Source organism: Lactuca sativa, chromosome 5 (genome assembly GCF_002870075.4).
Source record: "Lactuca sativa cultivar Salinas chromosome 5, Lsat_Salinas_v11, whole genome shotgun sequence".
Taxonomy (NCBI): domain Eukaryota; kingdom Viridiplantae; phylum Streptophyta; class Magnoliopsida; order Asterales; family Asteraceae; genus Lactuca; species Lactuca sativa.
The window spans coordinates 29,940,017-29,954,040 of NC_056627.2; positions in this window are offsets into that span (position 1 = coordinate 29,940,017).

Here is a 14,024-nt window from a genome sequence, read left to right on the forward strand (position 1 = left end):
TAATCCCGTAAACATATGTGTTAGTTATACTTGTAACACCATAAATTTTCAAACAAAATTTTCATTTTAAAATCATATAATTCTCATAACACATTTCACAAAAAGCTCGTTTATTTAATTTACAAAACGCAACTCAATAATTGTTTGATTAATAATCCTGGATCCTCAAAACATAACTCTTTCTCTGATGTGTACAATCAAGTCAGCACCTTCCCGCCATCCTGAGGAGAACCTGAAACACATATCACATAACACGGTAAGCACGAAGCTTAGTGATTCCCTAAACTACCACACATATCTCATTAGCCTCTCGTGGCTATACTCAGATAAGACCTTCCGGTCAATGTGTCTCAGTGGGACCCTCCGGTCCTAACTCAGTAAGCTCAGAATAATACACAGCATAAATCACAAAGACATAATGCAGGATATCACAATACTCAATATAAGTGTTGGATAAGGTGTCTAAGTCCATAACTATTTCTGGTCAGTACTTGACCCGACCCGGCATGGTCCATTTGGGTTGCATGGCACAATGCAATTGGATAGACTAAATGAGAGAAATAACACTTCGAGATTATTAATATATTATAAGTTCTAATATATTAATAATATTATTTGATTAGTTTGATCAAAGAATTAATTTAGAATTAATTAAGTGATCAAAAGATAACTAATTAAATATATGGGTTGATTATGTAAATCATTCATATCTTGTATAGTGGGCTAAGAGGCTCCATGGATTATCAAGTTGGGTTCCACCCATAGGATGCTCCATGGGAGTTACAAACCCATGGGTCATGGAAATGAAGAGTCATGACACATTAGGGTTTACATGGTGTAACCCTAGATGTGTCAACACTATATAAGAATCCCATTCTCCACCAGAATCGGCTACACATATGAAACAAGAGAGCTAGGCCGATTTCAAGAAGTGTGTGTTCTCTCAAAAGTCTTTCCAAGAGCATTTGGTTTTGTGTGAAGCATTTGAGGCATCACACTTGGGGTGCTAGGCTCACAAGATTTCAAGGAACAAAAGCAACAACAAGGTAAGTTATTCTATCTTTCATTCAAGTTAAAAATTGTTCCCCATGTATGCTAGATAGGAATATAACCTTGGAATTCAACTTTGCATGATAATTAGACAAACATAGATCCAAGGTTATTAGGGTTGCATGTACACTTAGGAAGTGTTAGAATTCTCAAAACCCATCAGTGGTATCAGAGCCTAGGCTTGTTTGTTTGTTATTTGTGCTTAAAAGTTGAAAAAAGTCGAAAAACTTGTTGTTTGCCTGATGAACTCGCCGAGTCCATGGGGAGACTCGCTGAGTTCACTTGTATCTTCAACCTACTCGCCGAGTAGGTTCATGCACTCGGCGAGTAGGAGCCACAGAGTGCAGATTTTCGACTTTAGTTGCTGGAAATGGACTAGATAAATTACCCTAAACTGTTTTGGTACTTGAAAACTTGTTTTAGATGGTGTAATGTATTTGCTAATCCATTTACAACAACTAGTTATCAAAATTACAAAGTTTTAAGTGTAGTTTTGATTCATGAAAGTGTTCATGTTCATGTTCTTGATCTTATGATGTTTAGATGATCATAGGAATTATTTGTAACCTATGTGGTAGTTTAATTCTTGATCATAATGTGTTTTAATGGAGTCCATAACTTGTCCTCAAGTTATGGAAAACCAAAAGTCACTTGAGTTAAAACCATTAAAAGAAAACAAGAGTTAGAAAAATGAAGAGTCTTCATTTTTATTACTCTAATAAACTCATAAGTTACAAGAAATGAAAAGTTTTGAAAGTTTACAAAACTTGCCCTCAAGTTTTGGAACAAGTAAAGTCATGCTAAAACTTTAGTCCCAACCCTTAGAATTTTGAAAGTGAAAATTCTACCCTTATACTTATAATATTATAAGTTAATAATATATATATATATATATATATATATATATATATATATATATATATATATGTATGTATGTATAAGATTAAAGTCGTCTTACCGCTAGTACGCCTCATTCACGAAGCCAGTCTATAAGGTGGGTATAAGGTTGTTGCCTATAAAATGGCAACTTAATGGGTGTCCACTCTCACCCACCGCTTGCTTGACTGGTGGAGGGTCGTTAGCCGAACGGGTAGGACAAGGACTTATAAATTCTCATTAAAAGTATGATGAATATTATAAAGTAACTAAATGTTTTATTAAATTCCCAATCTTAGTTACTTTAGGAAAAATGTGAATAAGGTGCTAATCCATGAAATTACACTTTACACTTTGTTTAAGTCGTTGGTGAAGCGTGTGTGGTTAACCGGAACACTAACTTGGACTTAACAAGGTAGGTAAAGGGTGACTTAAGGTTTATTATAGTATCGGTGGAGCGTGTGTGGTTTACCGGCACATCGATTGAGTGATAAACTTTAAGGGTACCAAGTGATTTGCATGGTTACTTCACACCTCGTTTTGTGATCCTCGGTATCCCAGTCACAAAACTTGGAGGGCATACTCGAGATTGAAACATGCCTTTGAAAAGTTCATTGAATCTCAAAGAATCTAGGAATTTCTAAGCACCAATCAAAAACCTATTATTTAATATTTCGGTTTTCGTGGTGGAAATTGGTGAATCGTCATTCACCTACCTTTCAAATCTGTTATAGCTTGGATTATGGCATACCTCTTCTAAGTTATAATATATTGTGATTGGATCCTAGCCTTAATATTACATTTGGGTGTTTTATTAAGGACTCTCTAAATATCTAAACTAATCTTGTCCTTTTCCTTCAGTTGTCTTCAAACAACGCTGCTTCTGGCTCTAATCCTAATGGCTCCTTTACCCTTATGAACTTGTGTGGGAAAGTCACTTTTGATGGATCCAACTTCAATGAATGGATCAGAAACATCAGGATGATTACCCGCTACGAGGACAAATAATATGTCCTTGACAAGGAGCTTAAGGAGATTGATGAGACCACTGCAACTCCCCAGGAGATCGCTGACTTTCAGGCACATGAAAGGGATGCTACCAAGGTGGCATGCATCATGATGGCCACGATGACAGCAGAACTCCAAAATTCCTATGAGGATTTCTACCCTTATGAAATGCACCAAGATCTGATGGAAAGATACCATCAAAGTGCACGACAAGAAAGGTATGAAATCATCTGCTCCATGATAACAACCATGATGAAGGACGGTGAATCCGTCATGAGCCACATGCAGAAAATGCAAAGGTATGTGGATCGATTGCTGAAGCTTAGTGTGAACTTCCTTGAGGAGCTTGCAATAGATATCATTTTGCACTCCTTACCATCGTGATATGATCAATTCCGCATGACATATCACATGAATAAGGAAGAGGTCACACTCAGAAAACTTTAGGGACTTCTCAAGACCGTAGAAACAGGTCTTAAGGGGAAGTCGGTTGTTAACACTCCTACTCCAAACTCTACTCCGGTTTTGGCAATCGGGAAAAGTCAAGGGAAGAAGAGAAAGAGCTCTTCAAAGGGTACCAAGGCTCGGACCCTTGATGGCTCTTCTTCAAGTGGAACCAAGTAAGTTTTCGTTACTCCTTCTTCTGACCCAAAAGAGGATGAATGCTTCTATTGCAATGAAAAATCACATTGGAAGCGGAACTGCCCAAAATACCAACAAGATGTGAAGGATGGGAAAGTTAAACCCAACCATGCAGGTATTTACACTATCATTTCTAATAACTCACCCCATTCTAAATCTTGGGTCCTAGATACCGGTTGTGGCATTCACATTTGTTGTGACTTGCACGGACTAAGAAGAAGTGAGAATGTGGAGCAAGGAAGAATAAACCTAATCATGGGGAATAGGAAAGCTTTACCTGTCACCAAGATTGGAGTTTATACTTTATCGCTAAGTAGTGGGTTTAGTTTAGATTTGAATAAGTGTTGTTATTCGCCAGAAATGGCAAGAAATATTATTTCCTTTCATGCATTGTATAAACAAGGTTTCACCTTTTAATTTAATAATGAAGTTGGTTCCATTAATGCTTTCTTTAATAATGTTCTTTATTTTAAAGCATTACCTTGTGATGGCGTGTATGAAACAGTATCTGTAGTTGATAACTTAGGAAATAATGTATTGTGTATTGATTCTGTTAATAATAACTTGGATAAAGCATCATTATGGCATTATCGTCTTGGACATATAAGCAAGAAACGCATAGGCCAACTCCAAAAGGATGGAGTCTTGGAGTCATTTGACCTAAAGTCAGATGATAGTTGCGAATCATGCTTACTTGGAAAAATGACAAAGTCACCCTTCACAGGCTCGTGTGAGAGGGGTGAAGGTTTGTTGGACCTTGTACACACGGATGTGTGTGGACCATTCAAACATGCCACAAGGGATGCTAATCGTTATTATTTGACTTTTACTGATGATTACAGTAGATATGGATATGTCTACTTGATCAAGCATAAGTCAGAGACTTTCGAAAGGTTTAAGGAATTTAAACAGGAAGTCGAGAATCAATTGGGCAGGAACATTAAGATGCTTCGATCCGATCGTGGTGGTGAGTATCTTAATTCAGAGTTCCTTGACTATCTAAGGGAATGTGGGATAGTCTCACAATTGACACCTCCCAGGACACCACAGTTGAATGGTGTGGCTGAGAGGCGTAATCGAACCTTGTTGGATATGGTTCGTTCCATGATTAGTCAAGCTTCGCTACCAATCTCATTTTGGGGGTATGCCTTAGAGACTGCCGCCCATATCCTTAATCTAGTCCCTACAAAGAAAGTTGCCAAAACTCCTCACGAGATGTGGACTGGAAAAGTACCTAAACTAGACCACATCAAGATTTGGGGTTGCGAGGCTTTCGTGAGACGCGAGACTCATGATAAGCTCGAACCTCCAAGCGAGAGGTGTATTTTCATCGGCTACCCACATCAATCCTTTGGTTACCTCTTCTACAGACCTAGTGAAAATGTGGTTTTTGTAGCTAGGAGGGCTTTCTTTAGAGAGAGAGAGAGAGTTTATAAGACAAGGAAACAGTGGGAGGCAAGTTGATCTTGAAGAAATTCAAGAGTCAAGCGGTGAAGGAACTTCAAACCCTAGCACTCAACTTGAGGAAGAAACTCATGTTGAGCCAATTGACAAGTCTATACCTCTGACGCGGTCCACAAGGGTTAGGAATGCTCCTGAGCATTACTATGGATTCCACATTACTGCAGAAGGTGATACACTTATCAGTGATGAGACACTGATAGGTCTGGATGAACCTAACAGTTACGCGGAAGCCATGGCAGGCCCTGAGTCAACCAAGCGGAAAGAGGCAATGGACAGCGAAATACAGTCCATGTATGACAATCAAGTTTGGAACTTGGTTGAGAATGTACCAGGTCGTAAGACAGTAGGGTGCAAATGGGTCTTCAAGAAGAAGACCGACATGGATGGTAAAGTACACACTTATAAGGCTCGACTGGTTGCAAAGGGCTTCTCTCAAATTCCTGGAGTGGACTATGATGATACCTTTTCTCTAGTAGCCAAGATTAAGTCTATTAGGGTTCTGTTAGCCATAGTTGCATTTCATGACTATGAAATATGGCAAATAGATGTCAAAACCGCTTTCCTTAATGGAAAGTTGGCTGAAGATGTTTACATGAGTCAGCCAGAGGGTTTTGTCAGCAATGAGTACCCTAATAAAGTGTGTAAGCTTGAGAAATCCATTTATGGATTGAAGCAAGCACCTCGCAGATGGAATCTTTGCTTTGATGAAAAGGTCAAGGAATTTGGCTTTTCTAGGAGTGAAGATGAGTCTTGCGTGTATGTCAAGGCTAGTAGGAGTATAGTTAGCTTTTTGGTATTGTATGTGGATGACATACTACTCATAGGAAATGACATCCCAAATCTGCAGGAAGTTAAGTCCTGGCTTGGAAAGTGTTTCTCTATGAAGGACCTAGGAGAAGCTGCCTATATTCTAGGGATAAGGATCTTGAGAGATCGGAGTAAAAGACTAATTGGACTTAGTCAGAGTACCTACTTGGATAAGGTGCTGAAGAGATTCAGCATGCAGGAGTCCAAGAAAGGAGAGTTACCCATCCAGAGTAACACCAAATTGAGTAAGACACAAAGCCCTAGCACTGAGGCTGAGATTGCATAAATGAGTCGAATACCTTATGCTTCGGCTGTAGGATCGATCATGTATGCAATGACGTGTACTTGACCTGATGTAGCCTTTGCACTGAGCATGGTTAGCAGGTATCAAGGGAACCCTGGCAAGGCACACTGGACTGCGGTAAAGAACATCCTCAAGTACCTACGGAGGACTAAGGACTGGGTCCTTACCCTCGGTGGGAGTGATGACTTGAGAGTTGTAGGGTATAGAGATGCTAGCTTCCAGACTGATAGGGATAATTACCGCTCTCAGTGGGGCTGGGTCTTTACCCTAAACGGAGGAGCAATTTCTTGGAAGATTTCCAAGCAAGAGACAGTGGCTGATTCAACTTGTGAATCAGAGTATATTGCAGCTAGCGAGGTGGCAAAAGAGGCGATATGGCTGAAGAACTTCATTGGAGACCTTGGAGTTGTACCAGCTATTAAAGAGCCAATGGAAATCTTCTGTGATAGTGAAAGCGCTGTTGCCTTAGCCAAGGAACCAAGGGATCACGGGAGATCCAGACACATCGACAGAAAATACCATTTTATCAGACATCAGATAGAAGAAGGACTCCTCGTGGCAAAGAGGGTATCATCGGATGAGAACCCAGCAGATCCCCTCACGAAGGGACTGACTCGGGTTAAGCATCTCCAGCATGCTCGAAGCATAGGGCTGAAGGATGATATTAGATTTAGTAGTTAGATAACCTAGAAATTTGTAAAGTGTAACTGACATTAGATGATGAATAAAAGGTATTTTATTTATGAGTAAAGTGTTGCTATCTCTTGTCGATCGTTTACTATATTTCTTTTGCATGTTTTGACTTCCAGAATAATTTTGTTTGGTATAACATATTATTGAAACCTCCACAGTCGGTCATATGTCGGAAGTAGGTATGAATCAAGACTGTCATGATTGGTTGCAGAGGTCTAAGGTGTTGGACAAGGCTACAACAATCATGAGTGCTCATAAGTTCTGAGCATTGGACTCAACCCACGCTCACTGGAATCACTTCATGGAATTTATCTCGAGTGATCGTGAGACGGTAATATCATATAAGTCTTCAAACCTAGAGATATGATTTGTTACTTACAAGTTGGTTATGCATTGATTGTATGAAAATGCATTGGTAACTCGATGTTATAAAACGTGTTTTTGTGTATAATTCAATGAGTGGTAGAACAAACATATGAGTCAAAGTTTATTTGTTCTTTCTTGGATTAAAAGCTGATATCTGGGCCCCTCGATGATTTTGTTTTGACCTATGTACCAGGACCGGTCAGAACTAAGTTGATGTGTTCAATTAAGTTCTTTGTCAAACAAATCGGAAATCGAGAAACAAACTATTGGACAATAAGTAAGACATTGTTCCATGTATTTGTCCGGCTGATATCTAGAATAGAGGATTATATGATCACTTATCTTAAATGGCGTATCAACATCTTCTCAGTTCTGAGAGACCTTGAAAGAGCTACGATTGTCGGTTGGTTCCTGAAGTACTGGATTTATAGTTATTAGACTTATCCCAAGTGGGAGACTGTTGGATAAGGTGTCTAAGTCCATAACTATTTCTGGTCAGTACTTGACCCGACCCGGCATGGTCCATTTGGGTTGCATGGCACCATGCAATTGGATAGACTAAATGAGAGAAATAACACTTGGAGATTATTAATATATTATAATTTCTAATATATTAATAATATTATTTGATTAGTTTGATCAAAGAATTAATTTAGAATTAATTAAGTGATCAAAAGATAACTAATTAAATATATGGGTTGATTATGTAAATCATTCATATCTTGTATAGTGGGCTAAGAGGCTCCATGGATTATCAAGTTGGGTTCCACCCATAGGATGCTCCATGGATGCTCCATGGGAGTTATAAACCCATGGGTCATGGAAATGAAGAGTCATGACACATTAGGGTTTACATGGTGTAACCCTAGATGTGTCAACACTATATAAGAATCCCATTCTCCACCAAAATCGGCTACACATATGAAACAAGAGAGCTAGGCCGATTTCAAGAAGTGTGTGTTCTCTCAAAAGTCTTTCCAAGAGCATTTGGTTTTGTGTGAAGCATTTGAGGCATCACACTTGGGGTGCTAGGCTCACAAGGTTTCAAGGAACATAAGCAACAACAAGGTAAGTTATTCTATCTTTCATTCAAGTTAAAAATTGTTCCCCATGTATGCTAGATAGGAATATAAACTTGGAATTCAACTTTGCATGATAATTAGACAAACATAGATCCAAGGTTATTAGGGTTGCATGTACACTTAGGAAGTGTTAGAATGCTCAAAACCCATCAATAAGCACATAACACCCTCCAGTCACACAAATGTTACCACACTAGGTAAAGTATAGTGAGAAGACTCACCTCGGATGACGAACAACCCCTAAACGCTGCTGCTGCGCACCGACCTCTCTCTTCGAGCCAAACCCACAATTAACCCAATTAGGAACTAATTCCAAAAGCTCAATCATTAGGTTTAAAGGTAGTCCACTAACCAACCCATCCATAACCAAAAACCCATTGGGCCCACCAAGGCCCAATAACAAATGGGCTCTCCCGAGGCCCAACTCTCAAGTCCAAGGGGCAAGCCCAAATCAAGGGCCCACGACACATATATATTCCTCTGGTCCAAAACTCTAATGCAACAAGCCCAAACTCCAGGCCAAACACTCAAGGCCCAAAATGAGACTTAGCCCAAAAGTCCAAAATGAGGTTACACGGGGCGTACCTCCCTTGGTACGCTCAGCGTACTCACAAATCTAGATTGGCCATCGAGCATACTTGGTCAGTACGCGGGGCGTACTGGAATTACGCTCAGCGTATGTCCCAGATTCACTCTTTCTACTCATTTGATCTTAATCAGTTAAGACCTTGGCTCATATCACATATTTGGGCTCTCTAATAGCTCTTACTCCATAAAGTCAGCGACTTTAAGCCTTTGCATGGCTGATAAGGTCACAAACACACAAAATTCTCACCCTCTTATCTCAAAATGCTCATATCTCATGCATGGCTTGATTCCAACGTCCAAGTCTTGATTTTTATGACACTACACCACTAAATACACTCAAAGGGGTTGATTATAATATCTGGAGCTCAAATATCACATAAAGTCACCAACTTTTGGGACAAAACCCTAAAATACTCTACTATGATGCACAAATCAAAAGAGTAAGAAAGCTTGGAGCTTTATACCTCTATATGAAGCTCCCAACACAGATATGCTCAGATCGAAGGGCCTGGGTTCTCACTCCTTCTTCTCCAAAGCTTTTTCTTCACTCCAAGAACACCCAAAACCACTCAAAGGCTCTCAAATGCACTCAAAAGCTCTATGAACGAAGTTTTAGGGTTTAAGAGGGTTTGTTGTCTGAGGATGGTGACCAGGAATGAGGCCATCTCATTCTTTATATAGGGCACCTCTCGTTTAGGGTTTTCATTCAGTGCCTAGTACGCCCAGCGTACCCTTTGGTAACTCCAACGTACTAGGTGGCTCCGCTTAAAAGTCATGCACATGAGTACGCTAAGCGTACACACACGTACACCTAGCATACTCGGCTACCACCATTCTCAACTAAGGGACTTATCCTGCCAAACCTTCAAACTTCCATAGCTTCCTCGATATAACTCTGTTTCCCATAAACCTCATATCCACGGAAATGTGACAAGATGCCCTACGCTCCTAGCAACTTGTTGCAACCCCGAGGCTTCCTCATGCTCGGGTTGCAGCCCACGAACCCTAATCACGGGCGATCCGAAACAGGATGTTACAATACTATTGTGAGTTTCATATAACCATGCTTGATATGAACTAGTCACCTCTATGACATTCTTCAGGCATCTGAAAGTTATGTCATTTGTCACCCCATGCCTGCCGGCCTAACTATAGCTAGCAGTTCAGGTGTGGGATTGTCGGTTCCGTATAGATCTATACACAAATCTCACGCTCTCCCTCCAGGAGACTCTGGTTATACTGTATAGGCTTTAGTATCATACCCTATTGGATACAATTGAAGTAGTGCCTCACAACCCTGTATTAACTAGTTTACGTGTAGTGTTGTAGTGTTCTCTTGTATTGGAAACTATATGTATTGTCTTGTATCAATTTACTTTGTAGTGTAAAACAATTATACTAAAATAATTATATTAATAGTGGGTGTTTACGGTCATAATGTGCCAATGCCTTTTGTGTTTATGGTTCTACAATTTGGGTTTTCGCCCCAAATGGGCCTTGGGATGGTGTTCACGGTCATCTCTTGGCCGTGAACCCTAATGATCCTTACTCTAAATCGTCAACTCCTCTTGGATGTGTTTATTTGGACCGTAATCTACATGTTTCTTTTATATTTGGACCGTGAACTCCCTTTGATTTCTAATTCCAACCGTGAGCCTCCTTTGAACTTGTTTGTTTGGCCGCAAACCCCTTGATCTTTAAATCCTAGGTCGTGAACTCATATATGGAGTGTTTATTTATGGTTTAAACCTTAGACATTTAACTTAAGTTAACGATATAATATCATAGTTCACTTATGACTCAAGTTATATTTAGATTTTAGCTTATAATTATGCCCTTTAGATAACAGAGGATATATATATATATATATATATATATATATATATATATATATATATATATATATATATATATATATATCCTAGTTATAATATCATAGTTCACTTAAGACTCAAGTTATATTTAGATTTTAGCTTATAATTATGCCCTTGAGATAATAGAGGATATATATATATATATATATATATATATATATATATATATATATATATATATATATATATATATATATATATATATATATATATATATATATATATATATAAAAGGATCAAAATGTAGTTTTTGACTTTTATTGAATTAAGAAGGACGGATTGTTACATATATCGATGTTGACATCCCTACTTTGTAATGTAATGAAAATACGTTTCTTTAAAAAATGTTTTGATAAATTTTATCATATTTCATTATTTTGTTTTGGGAACAAATTCCGCAACACTTTTATTTAAAAGATTACTCTAATTTTATTATAAAAACATAAACGAAAGCGGTCTTTTCCGACCGTAAAAATGGGGATGTCACATACTTCCACCTCCACCTGTTAATCTACAAAAAATTAGATGAACATCTTTTTTACCACAACTACCATGCCAACCATCTGGAGGTGTGGATTATTCTTTTAGTTTTCGTCTATTTATCTTTGTTGGATTATTTGTGTTCTTGAATTGCTAGAAAAACATTAGGATATTATAGTGTATGATTGTGGTTATGTATGCACTACCCCTCGCCTTGTCATCGCCACGCCAAGGGCATAACATGTATACCCACTAGCCTAAGAGACTCAATGCTTTGGTTTAACCACAAAGATACCACATCAAGATTCTAGTAACCAAAATGGTGAAATGGTCGATTGAAAGATCTTAAATGTCCTCCATAATCTTCCTATTCAAATAAAAAATATGTTTATTCTTATTTTGTCATGTATCATCTTATTATCTTAATTAATGTCATAACATTTGTTAACCTTATTGATTCTCTATTTCAAATTTTAAATTTTTCATTCTAATTATATTAAATTAATAATATTAGAATAAAAATAAAAATAAATTAGTATCACATACTAGTTTAAATCAACGATTATAAATTTATATAACTATAAAAATATCTTTAAATTAATAATTTATTTAAAATAATTAAATAATAATTTTAAATTTTATTATAAAAGTTTAATTAATTTTATAATCATAGTTTTCATGAGTAGTCGTATGCATCTAAAACAATATATATGTAAATAAAATCCGGCATTATACAAAACGTTTGTTAACGAACTACAAATATTTGAAGAGTTATATTCAAATATCGTATTTAAATATTTCAACAATATATACAAAGGTATTTATTGTTTTTTTATTTTTGTTACGAGAATTCATCCAACATATAAACAAATAAGTATCATATATTCATATTATCATATTTTAAATAAAAACACATAAAAACACCATCGTTTATAACAAAATTTTAAACGGACGTTCTTACTTCTATTATTAAAAATGGTATAATCACTTTCAAAATACACATATAAACATCGCTTTAGGGGAAAAAAAGCATACAGTTTTGAAATAATTAAAAAAGAAAGGGGGGGTAAATCGTAAGGATACGAAAACAAGAGGACCCATCCAAAATTTATATGTAAGCGAACAAAGATTTTGCTTTCACAACTAATCATGAAAAATAATTAGTAATTAGTGTCGGCCATTTTACTCTATTAAAAAAGTAAGTATTAATTAAAAAATAAAATGTGTTTAAATTTGATTAATTAATATAGAGAAATTATGTCGATGAAATCAGAATTAGATAGTCTTTAATATGACGTAATCGAATAGTAAATGAAAAAAGGCCTTAAAATTAAAAAAAATATATATAATGTTTGTTTAACACAAATAAATAAAATTAAATATTTTTATAGAACGTATGATTTTTGTACTGATTTATAGTCTATAGGGAATATATTCTTTTTAGGTAGTTTAATATAATTAAATAATTATAAATTATTTTTATTCAAAATTTTAATAGAGCTAATAACTTTTATTATTTTTTAAAAATATTTTGTTTATTATAATTTTATTTTAAAATTTCATGGTTTATATATCCCCTAATCTAATAAATAAAAACAATTTTGCCAAGTGGCATTTTATTAGCCACCCCTAAGCTTTTTTTTTCACGATTTTTAGGTTTCGCTACACCATGATTTTAAAACTATTCATGCAAAAAAGGATTATATTTTTGTTTTTATTGAAACTCGATCTCCTTTTTTCTAATTGTCAAATATGAGTAATAAGATTACTCTTAATTGGGTTGGTTTGCTTCCATACACCTTAATATCTTAAACTAGTATGTATATATATATATATATATATATATATATATATATATATATATATATATATATATATATATATATATATATATATATATATATATATATATATATATATATATATATATATATATATATATATATATATATATATATATATATATATATATATATATATATATATATATATATATATATATATATATATATATATATATATATATATATATATATATATATATATATATATATATATATATATATATATATATAAAAGCTTTTTTAGGTAGTTTAATATTATTAAATAATTATAAATTATTTTTATTCAAAATTTTAACAGAGCTAACGATGATAACCTTTTCAGTTAACTTTCATGTGAAATTACATATTTTACTTACCATTGGTAACTTTTTACTTAATTTGTTCTGCTATAATGACTAATTATACAATTTTATCTATTTTTTTTGTTATAATTGATCTATATATTTGTGGTTTTTTTGAATAAATTATTTAATGTTTTGTTTTACAATTTGCACGTTTATATTTTTCTTTTGATGTTTTGTTTGAATAAAAATTTTAATGTTTTTCTGATGTTTTGTTTGTTTATATTTTCTAAAGATTTCATGGTCATTGTAATTATAGTTTATAACTCAATTCACTCGAATCATGTTTTTTTTTATTCATTTAATATAGATAAGATTATATAATAATTACTTTTTAATTCTAATATTTAATTACGTAACACATATAAGGCTATATAATTATTATTTTTGTAAAAATTTTATAAACGTTTTTTTTGTAAAAAAGAAGTATAAAAAGGTTTGTTAAATGTGAATATGAATGATATAAATTACGTATAAAATCATTTATTTTAATAGAATTAATAAGTAGATTAACCAGAATCCAAAACAGATGTCAAGTTTGTTGGATTAAGTGTTAAATGTGATTAACTAAATGGTAATATTTCTAATAATAATAGGGTCCTTTT